Genomic DNA, 23,924 nt, shown 5'->3' on the forward strand with positions numbered 1-23,924 from the left:
ACGTGATTCCTTACGCCAAAATTCTATGGCGTCCTTCTGAGATTGTCTAGCTTTCTTTTTCCATAATGCTTCTTCTACCCTCATGATGCACTCAGCATCCCACGTTCCGGTAACAGGCCATCTGTGTCTCTCATCTAGGTGCTTGGTGTAATCGGCCCATAAATCTAGATATAATATGGCATCTATGCCGTGTTTTTGATACATAAAATTGCCTGGAGTGTCCCTAGGGGGGATAGGAATTTCTTCCTCTAGTAACCCTTTCCTAGTTCCGATCTGTTTTAACTTGCTGAGGAACGGCATCCTGCTTACTTATTACTTGAACGCTAGATCTTTATTCCTTGATACGAGTTGCTAGTTGATACAAGAAATACAATAATACACAATAAAACAGTCACATTCATACCACAACATTAATCACATAAAAACATTAAAAGACATAGCTAACTACCCCCTACACTGAATGTACCGCTCAACGGTACGGATACACTGGTGTAACAGTGCAAAAATTCGGAATACTTTATATACTGCTAAACAGTACAGATACACTGCCTAAAAACAGTGCAGACCGGACTTGCGTACCCAAACCCGTCTAGATACGACCCAGCAATGGTACTCACCGGGAAGCACGGAAACAGAAGGCCTCGGAAAACTCGACTGGACTCGACTCGGAAACTTCGGAAAACTTCGGAGAACTTTCGGAAAACTTCGGAAAACTTCGGAAAACTGGTGGGCCTCTTCACACCTCGGACCTTGCTTCTTTCGGCTGGGCTCTGGTCGGGATCCTCCGCACTCCTCACCGCCTCGTCTGGGTACTGATCGCAGTCTTCGTCACCTCCGTGGGTCAGAGGGGGATGCAGGAAATCCTGCCAGTACACGTGTAGTCCGTCTAACTGATGGCAGGGGACACGGATTGCAACGCACCTACCGGCGCGTGAGGTGGGGGAGGGGTCCCTATTCGGGCGCCAAAATGACGTAAATAATTAATTTACTCTCTTAATTTCTATGCAGGTAAGTACTTAATCAATGATAACTCAATCAGAAAGAAAGAAAACAGAGTCCGTGGTGTTAGAGTTTCTAAGGGTTTTATTCCTCATAAAGGAATCAGGATATCATGTTCTGACCACCACAGGGGTGTCAGAAGGGATAGATGAGCGCGCTCTCGTTTATTGACAATACATAGCTTATATACTTGATTTACATCATAAGGTTCAATGTAAGAGGCGTAACAGCTGAGAGAAGACAAGATAACAGTATACACGTGGTACCAATACATCATCAAGAGGCGTAAACTAGGCGTGAACTAGAGGTGTGTGCTAGAAACGTCACTGATAGGTGACGCAAGTGGGTGGCACCAAGGGGTGGTGCTAACAGAATGTTGCAATGTCAGCAGAAATCGGAAGCTTGGATGCGCGCGCAGCTGCATGACGTGTGATTGACGGGGTGCAGGGGTCTTGACATTCACACGGACGGAAAGAGACAGAAGTCTGGCATGTCAGATCAACTTGTACTTCTATCATATCTGATATCTGATGTTTAGGAACTATACTATCTGGGCGGAAAGGTCTCTAGGGCAGAGACTATTCTATGCTAACTGTGGATGCGTATATGAGCGCCTGAATGTCTATATGTGAAGCGTGGGGCACGGGGCCTTCCATGGAAGCATGGCAACAGAGGCTATGAATTACTTGTATTAAGACAGGTCGGCCCTTTTGGCTCTGCAGCTGGAGAGGATGTTTACAGGATCTAGTAGGCAGGAATGTATTCTCGGGGAACGGAACAGATAACTCGAAGGTTATAGTCAGTCTTGGCAGAAAGCAGGCTTGAGCTGAGCGCGAGGGGCCGCGCTGAAAGTAGGACAGAGTTCACGAGTAGAGAGGTAGCCTGGGCAGAGTCAGGAGCCACAAAAGAGGTTCAGATGGCAGGAATTCAGGGCCTACTCTGGCTAGAGCAGGAATACATGAAAAGTGTACTACAAAAAGACGGTGGCATAGCATACTTAGGAACGGACTATATAATCCATTCATGGTGGATCTGAAAGAGGACAAGTTGACGGTGGACGCAAATGTATTTGCGTCTTCATAGCTGTCACAGGAGGGAAGTTACATGCACTTTAAGCTGGTACATGGAGTCGGTGGGGTACGCGCTAGGGAACACATCATGACCAAAATTTAATTTTCCTATAAATCAAGTGTAACCTTCAGGTAGGTTTTTGTTTTTCACTTTCAAATATGTTGTAATAACACTTTCTGCTTTCTGCTATACTTCACAATCTATATAAGATAGAGACATAATTTAAACAGTAAATTGTTACTAGTCTTGTTCTACATACCCATGTAACGTATCATGTATGTGGCATATTGGGAACTAGTCAAAATGTGAAGTTGAATGTATGATGTTTTTCAATTACGTCACATGTTTGAAAAAGTATGCCTTACTTTTTGGCCCATATTTCTGAAACCATACAATCTGGATCCATAATTCCAAGTGCAGCATACTTCTACTATCATGCCACTGCCTTGTGGTCATTTTGATGCCTGGGCCATGCTTAGAAGTCGTGAAAATCTTCAGTGATTAAACGCATTTAAAAAAAACATTCCTTCAGTTTTTGCAAAATGTGTCACGTATATTGTGTCATCAGTCATGATCCATACTAGATAGAGCTTGATTTCCAACTGCAACATATTCTATAGCATACCCTACTACATTGTGCCATTTTAAATGCATTTGGCTTACACACAAGGTACATAGAATGCAATATGAATCCATACGAAGCTATATTCAATTTGTGGCCATCTGGTCACCCAATTGAAATGGATAGGATATACTACAGCCTATGTTGTGCACTATAATTCTAGAAGCGTATGAGGTACTGACTTAATTTAAATTGCAGAATGTAGCTAGGACATGTACACTATATAGTGGCAACTCTGATGTTTGTGGCTTATAGGGACAAGGTACAAATCAAGTGTAACCTTCAGGTAGGTTTTTCTTTTTCACTTTCAATTATGTTGTAACAACATTTTATGCTTTCTGCTATAATTCACAATCTATATATGATAGAGACATACGTTAATCAGCAAATCATTCCTAGTCCTTTCCTACATACCCATGTGAAGTATCATGTATGTGACATATTGGGAACTAGTCAAAATATGAAGTTGAATGTATGATGTTTTTCAATTACGTCACGTTTCAAAAAGTATGCCTTACGTTTTGGCCCATAATTCTACAACCATACAATCTGGATCCATAATTCTAAGTGCAGCATACAGCTACCATCGTGCCACTGCCTTGTGGTCATTTTCATGCCTGTGCCATGCTTAGAAGTGGTGAGAATCTCTCAGTGATTAAACGCATTTTAAAAACAATTCCTCCAGTTTTTGCAAAATGTGTCACGTATATTGTGTCCTCAGTCATGATCCATACGAGATAGAGCTTGATTTCCAACTGCAACATATTCTATAGCATACCCTACTACATTGTACCATTTTAAATGCATTTGGCTTACACACAAGGTACATAGAACGCAATATGAATCCATACGACGCGATATTCAATTTGTGGCCATCTGGTCACCCAATTGAAATGGATAGGATATACTACAGCCTATGTTGTGCACTATAATTCTAGAAGCGTATGAGGTACTGACTTAATTTAAATTGCAGAATGTAGCTAGGACATGTACACTATATAGTGGCAACTCTGATGTTTGTGGCTTATAGGGACAAGGTACAAATCAAGTGTAACCTTCAGGTAGGTTTTTCTTTTTCACTTTCAATTATGTTATAAGAACACTTTATGCTTTCTTCTATACTTCACAATCTATATAAGATAGAGACATACTTTAAACGGCAAATTGTTGCTAGTCTTGTTCTACATACCCATGTGAAGTATCATGTATGTGGCATATTAGGAACTAGTCAAAATGTGAAGTTGAATGTATGATGTTTTTCAATTACGTCACATGTTTGAAAAGGTATGCCTTACGTTTTGGCCCACAATTCTCAAACCATACAATCTGGATCCATAATTCCAAGTGCAGCATACTGCTACTATCATGCCACTGCCTTGTTGTCATTTTCATGCCTGTGCCACGCTTAGAAGTCATGAAAATCTTCAGTGATTAAACACATTTTAAAAAAAATTCCTCCAGTTTTTGCAAAATGTGTCACGTATATTGTGTCATCAGTCATGATCCATACTAGATAGAGCTTGATTTCCAACTGCAACACATTCTATAGCATACCCTACTACATTGTGCCATTTTAAATGCATGTGGCTTACACACAAGGTACATAGAACGCAATATGAATCCATACGACACGATTTTCAATTTGCAGCCATCTGATCACCCAATTGAAATGGATAGGATATACTATAGCCTATGTTGTGCACTATAATTCTAGAAGCGTATGAGGTACTGACTTAATTTAAATTGCAGAATGTAGCTAGGACATGTACACTATATAGTGGCAACTCCGATGTTTGTGGCTTATAGGGACAAGGTACAAATCAAGTGTAACCTTCAGGTAGGTTTTTCTTTTTCACTTTCAATTATGTTGTAACAACATTTTATGCTTTCTGCTATAATTCACAATCTATATATGATAGAGACATAAGTTAAACAGAAAATCATTCCTAGGCCTTTCCTACATACCCATGTGAAGTATCATGTATGTGGCATATTGGGAACTAGTCGAAATATGCAGTTGAATGTATGATGTTTTTCAATTACGTCACATGTTTGAAAAAGTATGCCTTACGTTTTGGCCCATAATTCTACAACCATACAATCTGGATCCATAATTCTAAGTGCAGCATACAGCTACCATCATGCCACTGCCTTGTGTTCATTTTCATGCCTGTGCCATGCTTGGAGGTGGTGAGAATCTCTCAGTGATTAAACTCATTTTTTTAAAAAATTCCTCCCGTTTTTGCAAAATGTGTCACGTATATTGTGTCATCAGTCATGATCCATACTAGATAAAGCTTGATTTCCAACTGCAACACATCCTATAGCATACCCTACTACATTGTGCCATTTTAAATGCATGTGGGTTACACACAAGGTACATACAACGCAATATTATTCCATACGACGCAATTTTCAATTTGTGGCCATCTGGTCACCCAATTGAAATGGATAGGATATACTACAGACTATGTTGAGCACTATAATTCTGGAAGCGTATGAGGTACTGACTTAATTTGAATTGCAGAATGTACCTAGGACATATACACTATATAGTGGCAAGTCTGATGTGTGTGGCTTATAGGGACAAGGTACAAATCATGTGTAACCTTCAGGTAGGTTTTTCTTTTTTACTTTCAATTATGTTGTAAGAACACTTTATGCTTTCTTCTATACTTCACAATCTATATAAGATAGAGACATAATTTAAACAGCAAATTGTTTCTAGTCTTGTTCTACATACCCATGTGAAGTATCATGTATGTGGCATATTAGGAACTAGTCAAAATGTGAAGTTGAATGTATGATGTTTTTCAATTACGTCACATGTTTGAAAAGGTATGCCTTACGTTTTGGCCTATATTTCTCAAACCATACAATCTGGATCCATAATTCCAAGTGCAGCATACTGCTACCATCATGCCACTGCCTTGTGGTCATTTTCATGCCTGTGCCATGCTTAGAAGTTGTGAAAATCTTCAGTGATTAAATGCATTTTAAAAACAATTCCTCCAGTTTTTGCAAAATGTTTCACGTATATTGTGTCATCAGTCATGATCCATACTAGATAGAGCTTGATTTCCAACTGCAACATATTCTATAGCATACCCTACTACATTGTGCCATTTTAAATGCATTTGGCTTACACACAAGGTACATAGAATGCAACATGAATCCATACGACGCGATATTCAATTTGTGGCCATCTGGTCACCCAATTGAAATGGACAGGATATACTACAGCCTATGTTGTGCACTATAATTCTAGAAGCGTATGAGGTACTGACTTAATTTAAATTGCAGAATGTAGCTAGGACATGTACACTATATAGTGGCAACTCTGATGTTTGTGGCTTATAGGGACAAGGTACAAATCAAGTGTAACCTTCAGGTAGGTTTTTCTTTTTCACTTTCAATTATGTTGTAACAACATTGTATGCTTTCTGCTATAATTCACAATCTATATATGATAGAGACATACGTTAATCAGCAAATCATTCCTAGTCCTTTCCTACATACCCATGTGAAGTATCATGTATGTGACATATTGGGAACTAGTCAAAATATGAAGTTGAATGTATGATGTTTTTCAATTACGTCACGTTTCAAAAAGTATGCCTTACGTTTTGGCCCATAATTCTACAACCATACAATCTGGATCCATAATTCTAAGTGCAGCATACAGCTACCATCATGCCACTGCCTTGTGGTCATTTCCATGCCTGTGCCATGCTTAGAAGTGGTGAGAATCTCTCAGTGATTAAACGCATTTTAAAAACAATTCCTCCAGTTTTTGCAAAATGTGTCACGTATATTGTGTCATCAGTCATGATCCATACTAGATAGAGCTTGATTTCCAACTGCAACATATTCTATAGCATACCCTACTACATTGTGCCATTTTAAATGCATTTGGCTTACACACAAGGTACATAGAACGCAATATGAATCCATACGACGCGATATTCAATTTGTGGCCATCTGGTCACCCAATTGAAATGGATAGGATATACTACAGCCTATGTTGTGCACTATAATTCTAGAAGCGTATGAGGTACTGACTTAATTTAAATTGCAGAATGTAGCTAGGACATGTACACTATATAGTGGCAACTCTGATGTTTGTGGCTTATAGGGACAAGGTACAAATCAAGTGTAACCTTCAGGTAGGTTTTTCTTTTTCACTTTCAATTATGTTATAAGAACACTTTCTGCTTTCTGCTATACTTCACAATCTATATAAGATAGACACATAATTTAAACAGCAAATTGTTTCTAGTCTTGTTCTACATACCCATGTGAAGTATCATGTATGTGGCATATTGGGAACTACTCAAACTGTGAAGTTGAATGTATGATGTTTTTCAATTACGTCACATGTTTGAAAACGTATGCCTTACGTTTTGGCCCATATTTCTAAAACCATACAATCTGGATCCATAATTCCAAGTGCAGCATACTGCTACTATCATGCCACTGCCTTGTGGTCATTTTGATGCCTGTGCCATGCTTAGAAGTCATGAAAATCTTCAGTGATTAAACGCAATTTAAAAATAATTCCTCCAGTTTTTGCAAAATATGTCACATATATTGTGTCATCAGTCATGATCCATACTAGATAGAGCTTGATTTCCAACTGCAACACATTTTATTTTATTTTATTTTATTTTTTTAAAACCTTTATTAAGCTCTTCGTACAGTACAAATACGGGCCCACAACCATCCGGCCGGCCACGACACTTCTGAAGCTTGATAGCAAAGTATACGTCCACTCGGTGGCACGGCAGCACAGAACAGCATACGATCCACGTTGCAACAGATCTACGTGCACCGAGTGGCAGGAGACAGTGAGGTTAATTTTAAAATAATTTTGTATGTAAGGAGATACAGAAGCAGTACGGATCAGTGTACAGTACAGACAATCGTATGATAAATGGGTAACAGCCAACAAGAGAGTTCATTAACAATAAACACATCTAAAATGGCGGCATGATACTGTAACATCAGGATATAAATACGCAGCGAGATGTGCCCCCCAACCACTACCCTTCTAACACCAGTCCCGACCACTGACCCTGGAAAAGACAGAAGAAAAGGACGGAGAAAGAAAAAGAAGGCCCATAGAAAGAAAAACTTACCGAAGAAGACCCCCCACCCTACACGCATGCCGAGGCTATGGCCTACCCCCCCCCTAGCTACGTGTCTGTCGCCCCAGAAGAACCCGAAATGTAGAAGTAAGAAAAGAGAAGGAAAAAGGACCATAAGATCACGATTGAACCCAGGGAGAAAGAAAGAGTACACTACCCTACTACTCCCAGGAAAAAGAAAAGCGGGGAGGAGCCCACCCAACAATCGAACTCCAGGACTCCCACGCCGCCCATACATCCTGCGCCAAGCACAATACAGTATCAAGGGACCCCCGTGAACCCGGTGGTCCCGAATCAATACCACCCAACACCTCAGCACTTCACAAATTCTCGACCCAACAGAAATAGGAAACAGGAGAGGAATCACAGCAACATGTAGCAAAAACACAGGATATCAAAACACTACTCAGCCAATATTGCAAAACGAGTGTCAGTCCAAGTCCCCGCCAGCCAGTCCAATCAAGCGACACCGGTCATGTCGTCACCCCTGTCCGGACCGGCAGATGTGATGCAGGTCCGTCCATTGCTGCGAGGCTCCTCCAGCCAGGACAAAGAGGCAAGATGGCCGCTCTCGAGGAAGGGGGACAATGAAGACGTTTCGCTCCGCGGGGCCCCAAACACAGCAGTAACATGCCACAGAAGTTCCTCCAGTAGGTGCAGCCAGGGTAACATCGGGCAAGTGGCGTGGAAAGTCAGGTCTCGACAAGTGGTTCAGAGGCAGGGGCACAGCATTCAAAACGAAGGGTGTCTCCGCAACAGTATCCGTGTCGACAGGGTGACGCGATACAATGTAGCCAAGAGGACTCCGCACCACCATCTCTCCGCTCTGCAACAGTGTTTCACCTCCAAAAGAATGCATGGGCGGCGGGGGAGCCTCCAGCCGGGGACGTCCCGTTGCAAACAGTGCCTCATCGAGTCTCCGGGTCAGCGCCCGGCCAGTACTCTGCATCTCCGCTTTTAAAGCCACGAGGGCGGCCAACACATCCCCACAGGTCGGGTCTCTCAGTGCCGAGCTACGATCCGCACGTTCCCTCTGCTCCCTCGATGCGGCAATCAGCTCCGGGGCACAAGGGCGCGCAGGCACTGCGGAACCAGGGGCAGTCCGCGTCTCAGCATGATGAGCAGGCGCCATTGTCATCTCCGATGCGGGCGAGTAATGGCGAGCGAAAAAGCCATGTATTCCGGAGACACTAGAATGCAGTCCCCAAAAAACTCCGTGCGCCACACGGAAAATGCACAGGGCGAGAGCGCCCCACGGTTACATGAAAGCCAGCAGTTCACCGCAAAGGACACCTCAAAATGGAGTCCGCTCGCTTCTCGACAGGGTGGCGGAGGAGAGTTATTATCAGAGGGCTCCGGCGTCGTCTATGCCACCGTCAGCACGAGGGGGGTCCGACCCGGGTGGAAGGGTACAATAACAGTCGTACAGCCAGCGTGTTCACCCCCGCGATCACCCACCGTACTTCAGCCTAGCGTAGCGTCCACAGCCTGCGGCATCCGGCGGCGACCATCTAAGTGGGGACCAAGGAAAGCGTCGGAGGTCGAGGTAAACACCGAGTCCGCTACCAATCCAGCCGACCAAGGTGTCAGAAGAACGCCGGTCGCTTCAGTGCCGGAAATCCACGGCGATAGGGCGGCGCAGGACAGGAGAATTGTTCAGGATTGTCAAAGAGAGCCGGACGGTCCACGGAGCCGGGAGCTCAAACGTCCGTCCCGGCCGCCATCTTGGCTCCTCCCCTGCAACACATTTTATAGCATACCCTTCTACATTGTGCCATTTTAAATGCATGTGGCTTACACACAAGGTACATAGAACGCAATATGAATCCATATGACGCGATTTTCAATTTGCGGCCATTTGATCACCCAATTGAACTATAGCCTATGTTGTGCACTATAATTCTAGAAGCGTATGAGGTACTGACTTAATTTAAATTGCAGAATGTAGCTAGGACAAGTACACTATATAGTGGCAACTCTGATGTTTGTGGCTTATAGGGACAAGGTACAAATCAAGTGTAACCTTCAGGTAGGTTTTTCTTTTTCACTTTCAATTATGTAGTAACAACATTTTATGCTTTCTGCTATAATTCACAATCTATATATGATAGAGACATAAGTTAAACAGCAAATCATTCCTATTCCTTTCCTACATACCCATGTGAAGTATCATGTATGTGGCATATTGGGAACTAGTCAAAATATGAAGTTGAATGTATGATGTTTTTCAATTACGTCACATGTTTGAAAAAGTATGCCTTACGTTTTGGCCCATAATTCTAAAACCATACAATCTGAATCCATAATTCTAAGTGCAGCATATATCTACCATCATGCCACTGCCTTGTGGTCATTTTCATACCTGTGCCATGCTTAGAAGTGGTGAGAATCTCTCAGTGATTAAACGCATTTTTAAAAACAATTCCTTCAGTTTTTGCAAAATGTGTCACGTATATTGTGTCATCAGTCATGATCCATACTAGATAGAGCTTGATTTCCAACTGCAACACATCCTATAGCATACCCTACTACATTGTGCCATTTTAACCCCTTCAGTGCTGATGACAAAGCCAGCTCGTCATGGGTGTTACCTGCCCTGTGCTTATGACGAGCTGGCTTTGTCATGAATAATGGGGATCTTGATATTTTAGCACCCAGCGGGAAAACCCATAGCAGCCAAGGTGTTAAATGCATGTGGGTTACACACAAGGTACATACAACGCAATATTATTCCATACGACGCGATTTTCAATTTGCGGCAATCTAGTCACCCAATTGAAATGGATAGGATATACTGCAGACTATGTTGTGCACTATAATTCTGGAAGCGTATGAGGTACTGACTTAATTTGAATTGCAGAATGTAGCTAGGACATATACACTATATAGTGGCAACTCTGATGTGTGTAGCTTATAGGGACAAGGTACAAATCAAGTGTAACCTTCAGGTAGGTTTTTCTTTTTCACTTTCAATTATGTTGTAAGAACACGTTATGCTTTCTGCTATACTTCACAATCTATATACAATAGAGACATAATGTAAAGAGCAAATTGTTTCTAGTCATGTTCTACATACCCATGTGAAGTATCATGTATGTGGCATATTGGGAACTAGTCAAAATGTGAAGTTGAATGTATGATGTTTTTCAATTACGTCACATGTTTGAAAAAGTATGCCTTACGTTTTGGCCCATAATTCTAAAACCATACAATCTGCATCCATAATTCCAAGTGCAGCATACGGATAACACCATGCCACTGTCCTGTGGTCAGTTTCACACCTCTGCCATGCTTAGAAGTGGTAAGAATCGTTCATTGATTAAATGCATGCTTTAAATAAAAATCTCAATTATTTTCAAATATTTCCCGTATTTTGCGTCATAATTCATGATCCATACTAGATAGAGCTTCATTTGCAAATGCAACACATTCTATAGAATATCCCACTGCAGGATGCTAAATTACATGCCTCTAGGATTTAGAGAAAGTACATAAAAGTAACATTGACTCCATACTGGCCGATTTTACATCTCCGGCCATCTGGTCACGCAATAGAAACTATTTTTGTTTATAATCAAGTGAGTTTTTATGCTATTGTGCTCATAATGCATCACATTAATCCTTAGCATGTCTATAATGAGCTACAATTGAAAAATAGAATGAAAACGCATTTTAAACCATGTTTTTTTTAAAATCCTCATTGAAATAGACTTGTTACACCTATTCAGCTTTTAGCGTACGCGTAATAAGAAAATGTGCCATAAAAAAGTGAGAATGACACAGAGGTGTTTTTTCTTTTGTTTATGCAGCCTAATGTGAAAACAAGTCAAACTAATGTTTTACTTTACAAAAAATAAATTCCCAAATTTCTGCGTTTTACCACTTCTATAAAACACCTCCAGAGAAAGCTGCATATAAATGAGTGAGGGTACATTTGTTTAAAAAACTTTTTCTGGCTTGAGAATCAACATAACAAAAGGCTTAATTTGATATATAACACAACCTAAAAAAAAATTCACAAAATCGATTTTTTTGCATTTTTCCCAAGCCCAATGTTAAAAATGAGCTGCACTGGTGCAACGAAAGGTGAAGTCTAAATACGGAAACAGCTATAAAAAAAAAATCTGAATTATATTTTTCAAAAATTCCTTTTGTTTCTGTGGCCTAAAGCCACAAGGCTTCCAACAACACCTTTTTTCTCAAAAATCGAACAATGTAAAAATTTCCTACGAACTTTTTTCTTCCCCAAAAATAGTCAAAAATGTTGAGTTTTAGTGAAAAACAGTGAGCGTGCAAGATTTTTTTCACCAGATAAAGTTTTTTATGATCACAGTACACTTAGGCTTCGGGTCCATATGTTTTCGGTTATTTTGGCGCCCCAGAATTTTTTTTTCTTTTTTCCAAAAGCTGCACTGGTGTAGATCTCTGAAAAAGGGTGTGGCCGAATATTTTTTTGCGCACAAAGGGGGGTGCATATGAAAGCGGGCGTCGAAATATTATGATTCAGCACGATTTTTTTTTTCGACATGGGCGCGAGTCAAGCTTTTGAGGGTACTCTTTCCCCGCTGATTCTGCCAAGCCCGTTCCCTTGGCTGTGGTTTCGCTAGATAGTAGGTAGGGACAGTGAGAATCTCGTTCATCCATTCATGCGCGTCACTAATTAGATGACGAGGCATTTGGCTATTCTGTACCACCTCGCGGTGGCTCATTCTGGGTTATTATGCTGCCCATCAGCGTCAAATCGGTTTTGCTTCCAACAATACAACATTCTTTCGCTCCGGAGTACAGCCACACTGAACGCTGTCCTCACTGGAACTGGGATCACGTTTAGGCCAGAGATAGTACACATTGCAGTACTATTCCAACAATTTAAGATGGTCTACGAACAGTTCTGAGAATTCAAATATAGTTAGCAGGACATCAATAAACAATGTGTGATAAGTATGTGAGTGCGATTATGTGAGACCTATTCAACAGTCAAGACATTTCAAAGAGTACGATGTACACACTATATTTATATTGTTATAAGCACACATATATATAAACCCAAAGAACACATCTACAAAATTCAACATCTAATTAGAGAAAGCACATCTAGAAGAAATAACATCTATAAAATTCACATCTATATTAACTCTTATATAAACCTATGTAGTAAAACGTATGTTCTATGAGGGTGACATGTGTGCTTCAATTGTCCATGAATACTTGGCACATTTTAAGAGTGTCCATTAAAGTAGTTAGGCAAACGTTTTTCTTGAATGGAAATGCCATTTGCAGACCTAAATCAGCCAGAACAACATTGTTACATTGAGGCCAGATACCACTACATCCTACAATGAAGCCATGAAATTTAACATTTTTGCATTTCGTGAGATCTTTGATTTGCTGTGACAGATCCTGATAGTATTTCACCTTAATCTCAAACGCTAATTCAAGGGAATTCTGAGAGTTTTCATAACAAATTGATATTTATTTATAAAAACATTTGTAAAGCGCGAAACGAAGGCCCGTGGGCATCTCGGCGCTAAGTAGCTGCAATGCTTAACCAACAAGGGGACTGCGAGTTCACTGATACATCAATTACTACAGCTGTGCCATTTTTGGTAAACACTACATCTGGTTTTCGTAGTTCTCCTTGATTGTTCTTAACATGAGGTTCCCTATATGCCAACCAACCACACCTTTTTGCTCTATCAATGAGCAATTCCAGAATTTTGTTACGTCTTTTTATCCTAATGTCCTTAGTTTTAGGACATGCACCTGAAATATGAGAAATTGTTTCACAAACATTATTACAATACCTACATGTAGCAAATGCACGATTTCTCCCCCTGGTGATGGTTTCTCTGGTATATAACACATTTGCTCTTAACATCAGCGCAGCTATGTACTGGTTTTCTTTCATTTTGTTATGCTTGCTGATCCAGAAGTTTGAGGTTGGATTACTTGATAAGTATTTTATACCATCACCTTGGACAGGGAGATTTGCCCATCTCTCAAACTCTTCTTTTCTCCAGTCATATGTTGTCGACAAATTCAATTCATAGTTCAGATAGCAACTATCCACAATGGAGTTTGTGTGTTTTTATTATGTTGTCAATTTTTTCATTTATATTTTCTCCTACATACATGAATGATCGCGCTATGTACCGGTCTGGAGCATCCCTGAGATACAATAAGCTATTGACTTTATTGAGACCAATTTGTGTAGATAGTTTTGGTATACTGAGGCCCCCAAATGATTTTTTCGAATATAGGAGACCATCACATGTGTATGTAGGAAGGTGTAGAATGTGTTTGACATACTTTTTTATTGTTTGATCAAGAACATTCAACGTTTTTGCTTCAGTTCCCGTCATTTCTAGTTTGAATGATAGCTTAGGTATCAAATACTGGCACAGTATTTCAATTTTCTGCGTGGGCTTAAGTGGTAAATTATCAAGATTTTGAGCCCATTTAACAAGAACCTCATTAATTCTTTTGTTGCTTGTATGACCAGTGTGTGGATCAAAGTTCAATCCGAGGTATCTCTCACTTTCTCCTGGATGAATATTTTCTTTCTCAAATTGTCATGGTTTACATTTGTTAATCAGTATTTTGTCTTTATGGTGACTGATATAAAATCCATGTGTTTTTTTCACATTCAGTTTTAGTCCTGTAGCTTTACTGAACTTTTCAATGATCTTCAGATTTGTACTCATTCCTTCCCATGTATTGCTGAGTACTGCGATGTCATCGGCAAAGGCGAGAGCAGTGATTTGTTCATCAAGATCATCTGATCCAAATGTGAAGCCTTTGCCATTTTTCTGAAGATTAGAGGATCCATGGCAATGTTAAATAGTAGTGGGGATAAAGAGTCGCCTTGTTTGACCCCAGATTTCATTGTTAGTTCAGGAGTTTCTTCGTTGTTCTTTCCCTTGAAATATGTTGTTGAGTCAGTGTATAGGTCTTTTATTATTTCTCTGATGTTTGGTGGAACTCTTAGCCTTGGGAGACTCTGTATAATGTGACCATGGCTGACAGAGTCGAAGGCTTTTGATATATCAATGAACACAACCGCTAATGAGTAACTGTTCTTTCGTGCTCCTTTTATGATATTTTGCAGGAGAGTCAGATTCTCGAGACAACCTCACCTTCATGAAGCCTTTTTCTCTCGTATTCAATTCAACAAAAAATGAGTTTTCTAGTTCATATTTTTGTGAATAATTTCATGAATGCAGTACCGATGGTAATTGGACGCCAGTTACTGATTTTTGTAAGTTCATTAATCGGTACATTCTTGGGTATCAAAATTGACCTGTTCTTTTTGATAATTTCTGGTACTCTTCTCATTACCAACCAAGATGTTAGAACTCTGGGCAGCAGTCTTGGTAGCTTGCTGTGCACTTTATTTAGTTCATTCAGGCCTATCTTGTCAGGCCCCACTGCTTTTTTTAGATTGGAGCTCTCAAAAGCATGAGTTATTTCGAGCAGTGTTATTTCTTTGCACAGATTCTCAATTTCATAGTCCTCAGGTATTCGATCTATCGGTATGAATTTAGGGTTTTTTTTGTGTTCTTTTTCAATTATGCTTTCGTAGTATTGAAAGATTTCATCAGCACTGATTTGGCAAGTGGCTTCTTCTGCCCCATCAGTGATAATCCTGTCAATTTTCTTTTTATCTTTCTTAAACATTGCCTGGTATTCTTTGTAGCTGCCCTTTGCTTTTGCATAATTTTTCTTGTGCGTCCGATTAAGCTTTAAGTTTTTCTTGTTTTTTTTGTTATTTTGTTTCCTGCTGAGGCATTCTGGTGTTCGTCTTGAGCAGAGTTCATAGGCTCATTATTGATTTCACTTGTTGGTTCAATTGTTATCACTCTTGCTAGATGAGGACCTATATCAGTGGTGTTTTCTGTGATATAAGTCACTACTTCATCCATCAGATCCATTGCAGCATCGTGCTGCTTTACGTTTTGAGTATATTTCTCGATTTCTGACATTCTGTCTTCCAGTTCATCAATTCGGTCTCGCCCAATGCGGCCGGTTTCACCACCTCTCTTCGCTGCAGGCGCACCGCCGCGCGACACACGAAAGAGTGCCCGAGTACCCACACCACAGAAGAGGGCATACTAATCAGAAAGGAGAGAGATGAAGCCGTTAGACACTGCACACATATGTTTTACAACAATTCAGGCCTCACATATCGCTTATAGCAGTCAGAGGTCCAGCGACCTACACCTTTCACCACGTTGGGGGCGAGACCGGCCTCTGCCGCCAAAGTTGCGGCGCCAATCCTAAAGGAATGAGAAGAATAGCCCACTGCTCCCAAACCCAGATTCCCCAAGGCCAACCCAAATACTGCTTTAAATTGGTATTGAGACAGGCAATCCCCGTTTTCGTGGACGAAGAGAGCCAACCCCCCCCATTGCTGGGCGTCGGGCCAAGTACGCCTGCATACGGGATACGGGGCAGGCTGCTATTCCTGGGGCTGGCAGCAAACGGATGGTGACCCCCCCTTCCTGTTTGGTCTGTCTTGGAACGTCCCAACCGCAATACTAGGCCCCCCGAGGAAAGGGAGATATCCTTGAACTGCAACCCCCCCCCCCATGGTCTACCTTGGAGGCCCCAACTATCTCAACCAGGCGAAAGGCCCCGTAGAAGGCTAGGCAGAAGGCCGCCCCCCAGCATGATTCCCTCGAACCTTGACTGGCAAATAACAGGCAGTACCCCCAAAATATCAATCAAGGTCGGGAGATCCAAAGGCCTACGACAGTCCCGCCGTGGCCCATCCAATCGGGCCCATCCCGCTAAGGCCCTCCTGATCAAGAATGAAGCCCCAGGGTCCCGCTCCCCCGCCAGTTTAGCGAAGAAGCCTATCGCTGCCAAGGAGGCCCTAGCATAGGACACTGTTTTGCCCTGATCCCACAGAACCTGTAAAAAGGCGTACATCATTTCAGTTGAAAAGATCCTAGCCTCTCCGGCTTGTTCCACAAATGATCTGTAAACATTAAACTGTGACTGATAGGCGGGGCTCCAATTTTCCAAAGTGACGTAGGGAACGTCGTCATGCGCTCTTCCGCCTGCGGGTGGAACATCCGGAAGTCCTGCAACGAGACAAAGCGTCAGCAGCATGTTATCAACACCAGGTATATGCGCAGCCTTAAAGGTCAAATTCAATTTCAAGCATGCCAACACCAACAACTTCAGCAACCTCAGCACATGTGGGCAAGTCGCTCCTTGCCGATTGATAACCTGAACCACTGCTATGTTATCCGACCGGAAGGTCACAACCTGTCCCTGAAGCGCTCCGCCCAAACCGTAACTGCCACCCAGATAGAAAAAAGCTCAAGAAAAGCTAAATTCTTAGTCAAGCCTGCTAAGTGCCACTCCGCTGGCCAGACCGCCCCGCACCAGGTAGGGCCCAAGATTGCCCCAAAACCAACACTCCCAGCTGAATCGGTGTATAATCCTAGCTCAACACTGGACACCGGCGGCGCGGGCCATTCTACCCGCCCGTTGAAATCTGCCAGGAAGTCTCGCCACACCTTGAGGTCCTCCTTAACCCCTGCTTTTAACCTTACCCGATGATGCTTCTGGGTAAGACCTACCATCGCTCTGGCTATAGACCTCGAGAAAGGGCGTCCCATGGGAATGATGCGCAAAGCAAAGTTTAGCTGACCCACAAGAACTTGTAACTGATGCAACGTCACCTTTGGAAACGCCAAGGCTACCTTAATGGCTAGGGAAAAGGCTTTTACTTTATCCATTGGCAATCTACATTCCCCCGCTACTGTGTCAATTTCGATGCCCAGGAAGGACATGCACGTGTCAGGGCCGACTGTCTTGCTCGGTGCCAGCGGCACCCCAAAATCCTTTAACATAGCCACCAGCGGAGGAGGAGCCAAGATGGCGATCGGAGCAGACCTGTAGGCTCCCGGCTCCGCCAGCCTTTGTCCGCCGCACCGACATCCTGGCATATATCCTGGTGAAATTTAATACCTGATCGCGTGCGGCGCGGCGCCGATTCCAGCGGTGTTTTCCCCGAGTCTCTCCCTGCCCGGCGGCCGGAGATAGCTCCGAGACGACTTTCAGCCCTGGACCCCGCCTGCACACTCGCTCTTTGCCGTGCCCCGGAGGACTGATGGTGGCCAGCCTACCCTATTGGCGCTGAAGACCTGAGCACCGGTGGGAACCTCGTGATGCACTGTCCGTGTGGCGCCGCTTGAGAAGACTTGAAATATGCGGTGAGAAGTGAGCGCTTGCTCCAATGCGGCACTAATCCGAAACGGATCCTCTGTTTGGGACAGATCGTATGCGAAGAGGGTCGCTCGGCCATGTTTGCTTGCCCACGGTTGCCTGACCCCAAGCCTCACTACCCTGCTCTGGTATGGGACGCCTCTCCGCGATGTGACACTCACTGACACTGTCTTTGGTGCTACTGAAGTCCTGCATTGACGCTCGCCTGTGCCACATTTATCCTGGCGATTACCCTGGATTTGCGCCATAATGGCTTTGTTTGGTGCTCCGTGTTTTGGGGGAGAGCGCCCGTCCCTGCCAGTGGATTGTGCTGCCCCGCCTGAGATGGGGTCCGATTTTCAGGCGCCTTCCTTGGGAAGTGAGAGTCATGGGCTTCAGCCCACACTTTCTTTCGGTACCATCCTGAATGCCGTGCGCGACTTCCGTGCCGATATGCACCAAGGCTACCAGGTACTTGGAGGGAAGCTGAACGATATGGCGTCGGCGCTGCGGCAGGGATGCAACGCTCTGATCCAGCAAACCCTCCATTCGTCTCTGCCTGCGTCCCATGGGGATACAGTGCTACCTTCTGCCCGCCGGACAGATTTGCCCGCCTCCAATTCTATGGACGCCCGAGACCGTCAGCCTGACAACGATGTCTGGGATACTTTGTCTCCCCTTTCACCGGAGAGTGCTACATTGTTGGATTTTACATCGCGAGTGCCTTGGAACCTATCCACAACATTGCTGGCCCTAACGACAGCTCCTGGGTTATATCCTCCGACTTTGTTGTCGAAGAACTCGTACATCTGCAAGTCTCTGAGGAACCCCTTATTGTAGTCGGTGGATTTTCTGGTGACTTTCGACGGCCATTTTATGTTTCTAAGACACTTTCATTCTCTCTGCGGCCATATTGTCTCTTTGTTTTACAGTGGGCGGGTTTTTTCCGGGGAGCGTATTTGGGGATGTATCCACGATCGGGCCAGGGCTAGGCTGCTTCTTTGTTAACAGCTTCTTTGCTGGTTGAGCCGGGGTTGGGACGTTTTTTCTGCATCCAGTTTACTCTAACGCTGCTTTCCTCTTTGCTCTCTTTGGGGCGGGCTGTTTCCCTTTCTCTGACGGTTGTGGCTCCTCACGGGGGGCGGATGAGTGGGGCCACCTGAGATCGGGCCAGGGCTGGGAGATTTCTTTAGTGTGCTGTACGCATTGCCGGGCGGGGACTGGGATGGGACTACTTATTGTCTGATTTATTCGCACATTTTGAATTGACTCTCCCCACCTCCAGCTTTGCTTGCTACTTCTGTTGTACTGCTGATACTTGAGGTTGGGGATGCTTACGGGGCTGGTGGTGACCGGGAGTATATTGAACTTTCCTCCTCCTACCTCTTCTGAGAGTCGGAGATTGAGATGGTCTTCTCACTCTCTATACTCTCTTTCCCGCTTGGGGTTCTTTTGGGGTGACAGGCATGCCTATTGGGGGGGGGTGGGCCGTGGCCTTCCGCTGGTATGCAGGGTGGGGGGATGGGATGTGTTTCGTGTTTTTCTTTGTCTCTATGGCCCTCTTTCTTTTTCTTCTCTTCTTCTGTTTCTTTCTCTTCTGTATTTCCTTGTTTCTTCTGGGGTCGGGGTTCAGTGTTCTTAGGGAGTTTATTGTGTTGTAACATTCTCTGCATAGCGTTTGGTCTTAGTTCCTTGATGGTGGCCTCCTGTTTCCTGACAAATGCCTTCCTCTATTATGCCTCCTTCAGGGTGCTCCTTGAACGATGATGGCTATCCTGGTCAGTGATTTGCCTTGACTCTCTTCGTGGTTTCCACATTGTACTCGACAAAATCATAAAATTAAACCTTTTCCTATCCTCATATTATGGTTCTATGTTCTACACGATACTCTTCGCTCATGGACTGCTTTAAAGGCGTTCTGTCCTATTGGTTCTTTCGTATCCTTTCCCCATATGTCATAGCGGCCGGCCCCGAGGGGTTGTAGGCAGACGCTGTGTATTGTGCATTTTACAAATAAAGGTTTTCAAAAAAAAAAAAAAACATAGCCACCAGCTGGCTTAGGGACAAAGCGCAGGCATCCGACAATGCGGGCCCATCACCATGAAATCGTCTAAGTAATGCACCACATCTGTACATCCTGACTTTTGCGAAAACACCCATTGCAGCATGGAGCTAAAGGTCTCAAAGTACTTGCAGGAGACCGCACAACCCATAGGCATACATCTGTCGTAATAAAATTGCTGTTGGACCTGAAAGCCTAGCAAATGGTAATCCTCGGGGTGTACCGGTAACAAGCGGAATGCTGACTCAATGTCGGTTTTCGCTAGCAACGCCCCACGGCCTAGCTCCCTCACTTTCTGAACCGCGGCATCAAAGGACGAGTACGTCACTGAGCACACTGCCGGGTCGATGGCATCGTTTACAGATGCACCCTTCGGTGCAGATAAGTTATGGATCATCCTGAATCGTCCCAGCTCCTCCTTGGGCACTACTCCCAGAGGGGAGCACACATAGTTCTCCCAGGGAGGAGCCGGGAACGGGCCTGCTACTCGGCCTAAGGCCCGCTCTTTTTCCACCTTTGTGGCTACTACTGAGGCATGGGTTCTTGCTGAAACTTGGTTCCTACACTGAGTAATAGGGGGGACATGCGATGCTGGGATACGGAAACCACTGGAAAAACCCTCGAACAACATCCTAGCAGCTGCCCTGTCTGGGTACCTGTCCAACCAAAAAATCAGCTTCTCAATATCCACAGGAGTAGGCAGTTTAGACTTGGGGAGGCTTGATATCCTTAGAGGCAGTACCCCCCCGTTCTTTGGATTTCTTGTTGCACTTTGATTCAGGATGAGATGGGTGACCGCAGTAGGCGCATGCGTGCTTAAACTTGCACTGCCCAGGGGGCCATGTGCACCCTTTGCTATTGAATGCCCAGAATGTACCTTTCTTCTCGCCCGGCCCTCCCTGGGAAGTCCGAAAGGGCTGACTAGCCGGGTGTTCCCTATTGCTTACGCTCTCCAACCAGGCATTGACCTCAACCTGATCCCAACAAATGGAGGGGTTTTCCTCCTTCGCCCAGCGAAACTCCCTATCATATGTCAACCAGGCTGAACCACCATGCGTGGAGTGAGCCTTCACGATCTTATTGGTATAAAACACCAGGGGAATCGCCAACTCTGGCCTTCTTTCCAACAACACTGTCATATAAACGTGAAAGCCGAACAACCAATTGGTAATTGTCTCCTCAATCCTAGGTCTCTGATCTCGGAAGGAGTGCTCTTTCCCCTCCCTGTCTTTGTAATCCTCCTCTCTTCTCTTTGGCCTGATAAGGGAGAATATGTCTACGTAGGCACCCTTCCAAATCTTCTCTCGCATTTCCACAGTCACATGCGTAGCTAACATCCCTGACTGGGACAATACGTTTCCGTGACTAACCCCCACTTCGCTGCTCCTTGCTGTAGCGTCACCAGGCTTACCTCCTGTAGGTGTTACAACTATCGCTGTCGCGGGGGGATGGGCTCCAATCGCTACACTGTGCAACGCCTTGCGCGACTCGACTAAGAGGGCCAACTGCCTCTGGATGTCCTGCAACGCGCCCTGTTCTGTGGCCGAGGGGGGCCCCCACGGTGCCGCCGCTCCAGCGCTCCCTCTCTCCAATACTTTCTCCGGAGCTGATATTTGGCCCACTAATGTGGAAACCGACGCCAGCAAGCTATCTAACGGATCGCCCACAGATGCCACTGCGGCCACCGGCTGCGGTGGGAGTGGGGCCGGGGGGACCGTAACTACTGGTCCCGGGCCTCCCGGGGCCAACGCCTTCAGCGCCTCCCTAATCTCGGACAAAACTGAACCCACTGCGTCTACTGGCGCGGGTACATTCGGAATGGGGTCAGAAGTGTACACCTGCTCTGCATCTAACGGAGGCGTGGGGACGGGACCTACTGATCCCTCGTCCCGTTTCCCCCTGACAGGGCTAGGCCTACCCTTCCCCTGCCTGGCTCCCCCTCTCTTTCTAGGCTGTGCCTTGGGTTTCTTCTTTAATGGCGGACCAGCGACCTTTGGTGGCACCCCCCTGCACGGCCGCTCTACGACCTCGGGCTGTTCCCCCTGAGAAGAGTCGCTCTCATCCCCGCTATCGGGAGCCTCCTTGCTCAATTTCTTCAGCAGTAATTTCATAATCTTTGCCAATTCAGGCTCAGAATCTTTTCGCTTTTGACCTCCCTTTTTGGGCGCCATGCTAACTATCTCGCGCTTCGCACTACCTTGCTATAACACCTAGCGCGCCCCGGATTCCCTGCTCCCGCACCCCTAAGCACCGTTCACGCCGCCCGGCAGGAGTCCGCACCACGAGGAACCCCGCACACAGCCGTAAGCCCCGTAAGGCAGCGACACTCCTATCCCTTCCCAGCACCCACGTGACTCACGGCTGCCCACGAGGCCCTCCGCGGCACTCGACCCCTTACCTGGCTACACGAACGATGCTCGATCCTTCTGCTTCTATAGTTTCGGAAAGCCGGCCCGGATCACGAGAATGGCCAGGTGCCGGCGTGAGCAGTCAGGTATCCAGGAGTGATAGCGGGAACAGAGACCCCAGTCACAGGGAGTTGACCCTAAATAGGCCCAGAGTCTCCACCCCCTGACCCTCGGGTCACGCGATATCGCCGGACCGGAAATGGGTCAGCCGGACGCCGATTGGGCAGTCCGCCCGACCAACCACCAGAGACCAGGAGCGGGCGGGGTCCGGAGAGGCCGGGTCCTAAGTGCGCGCGTCGTGATTCTCCGCGCTTGTCAAAGTTCTTGATTTTTTGCGCACGTTTTCGAGTGATAAAGTCTCTGCGCTTTTCTGTTGTTACTTCCACTGTAACTTCTGGTTCATCGCAAGAGTCATTTTCAGAAACATTTGATGCTTGCAGTACATCTTTTGCGGATTTTTTGCTTTTATCTCTTCTATTTCTTCTTTTTTCTGCAATTTGTTTACTGTTCTTGTTGTCAAAATGTGGAACCATCAGCGCATTAATATTCCACTTATTTTCATATCTTTTTTCCAATTCTGCTAACAGCAGTATTTCTTCCTGTGACCATAATTTTGACGGTTTACTGCTTGCTAGACCTGCTAGTCTAGCCTCATTTTGCGCTCTTGGATGTGCATGCCGAGCATGTTGAGAAACACCAATTTGAGTTCCAAATCTGAGATGACACCAGCTGCACAGGAATGGCAGCACTCCTTTTTGAGGTCTCCCTTTACATTTGGCATAATGGCATGCAATATTGTGATATTCGGCTTCTTTGTCACATTTTGAACAGTATGTTGTGAGATAGAAGCCTTTGTGCTTGTTGGATACATGTTTTCTCAATTCTGTAAAGGTTCCCATTATGTCTCCACACAAGTCACATTTATATTTTTCGTTTGGATATTTCCAGTAAGTGACTTTTTTGGTGTAATCAGTTTTCATTGTTATTACATCTTTGCTGACCTCGTACACATCGGGAAGATCATCAAATTTTAATGTACCAATGTCATTCTTGGCTGAGGTGTCTACAAATTCGATGGATTCGCTGAGGTCTACTGTTGTGTCTTCTCTATAGTGGGTGCACTAAAGTATATATCGTGATCTGAATCAGTGTTATTTGTTGCATTTTTGGAAGCTAGTGCAGGCTTGTCAAATTTCGGTGAGGAGGTTAATGATTTCTGGGAAAGACAGCACCTCCTTACGCCATCTTAACAGGGTTTTTATTCTCCAGGAACTACCCCATCTGGTATTGGGTTCGTTTGCTCCGCCATTTCTCACTATCACGCTCGCTGCCATGATAGAACCTTGTTTGGCCTGTCTCTATATGCTTCTCTACGCAGAGTCTAGCAATTCAAAGAC

This window comes from Lissotriton vulgaris, chromosome 11 (genome assembly GCF_964263255.1).
Source record: "Lissotriton vulgaris chromosome 11, aLisVul1.2, whole genome shotgun sequence".
NCBI classification, from domain to species: domain Eukaryota; kingdom Metazoa; phylum Chordata; class Amphibia; order Caudata; family Salamandridae; genus Lissotriton; species Lissotriton vulgaris.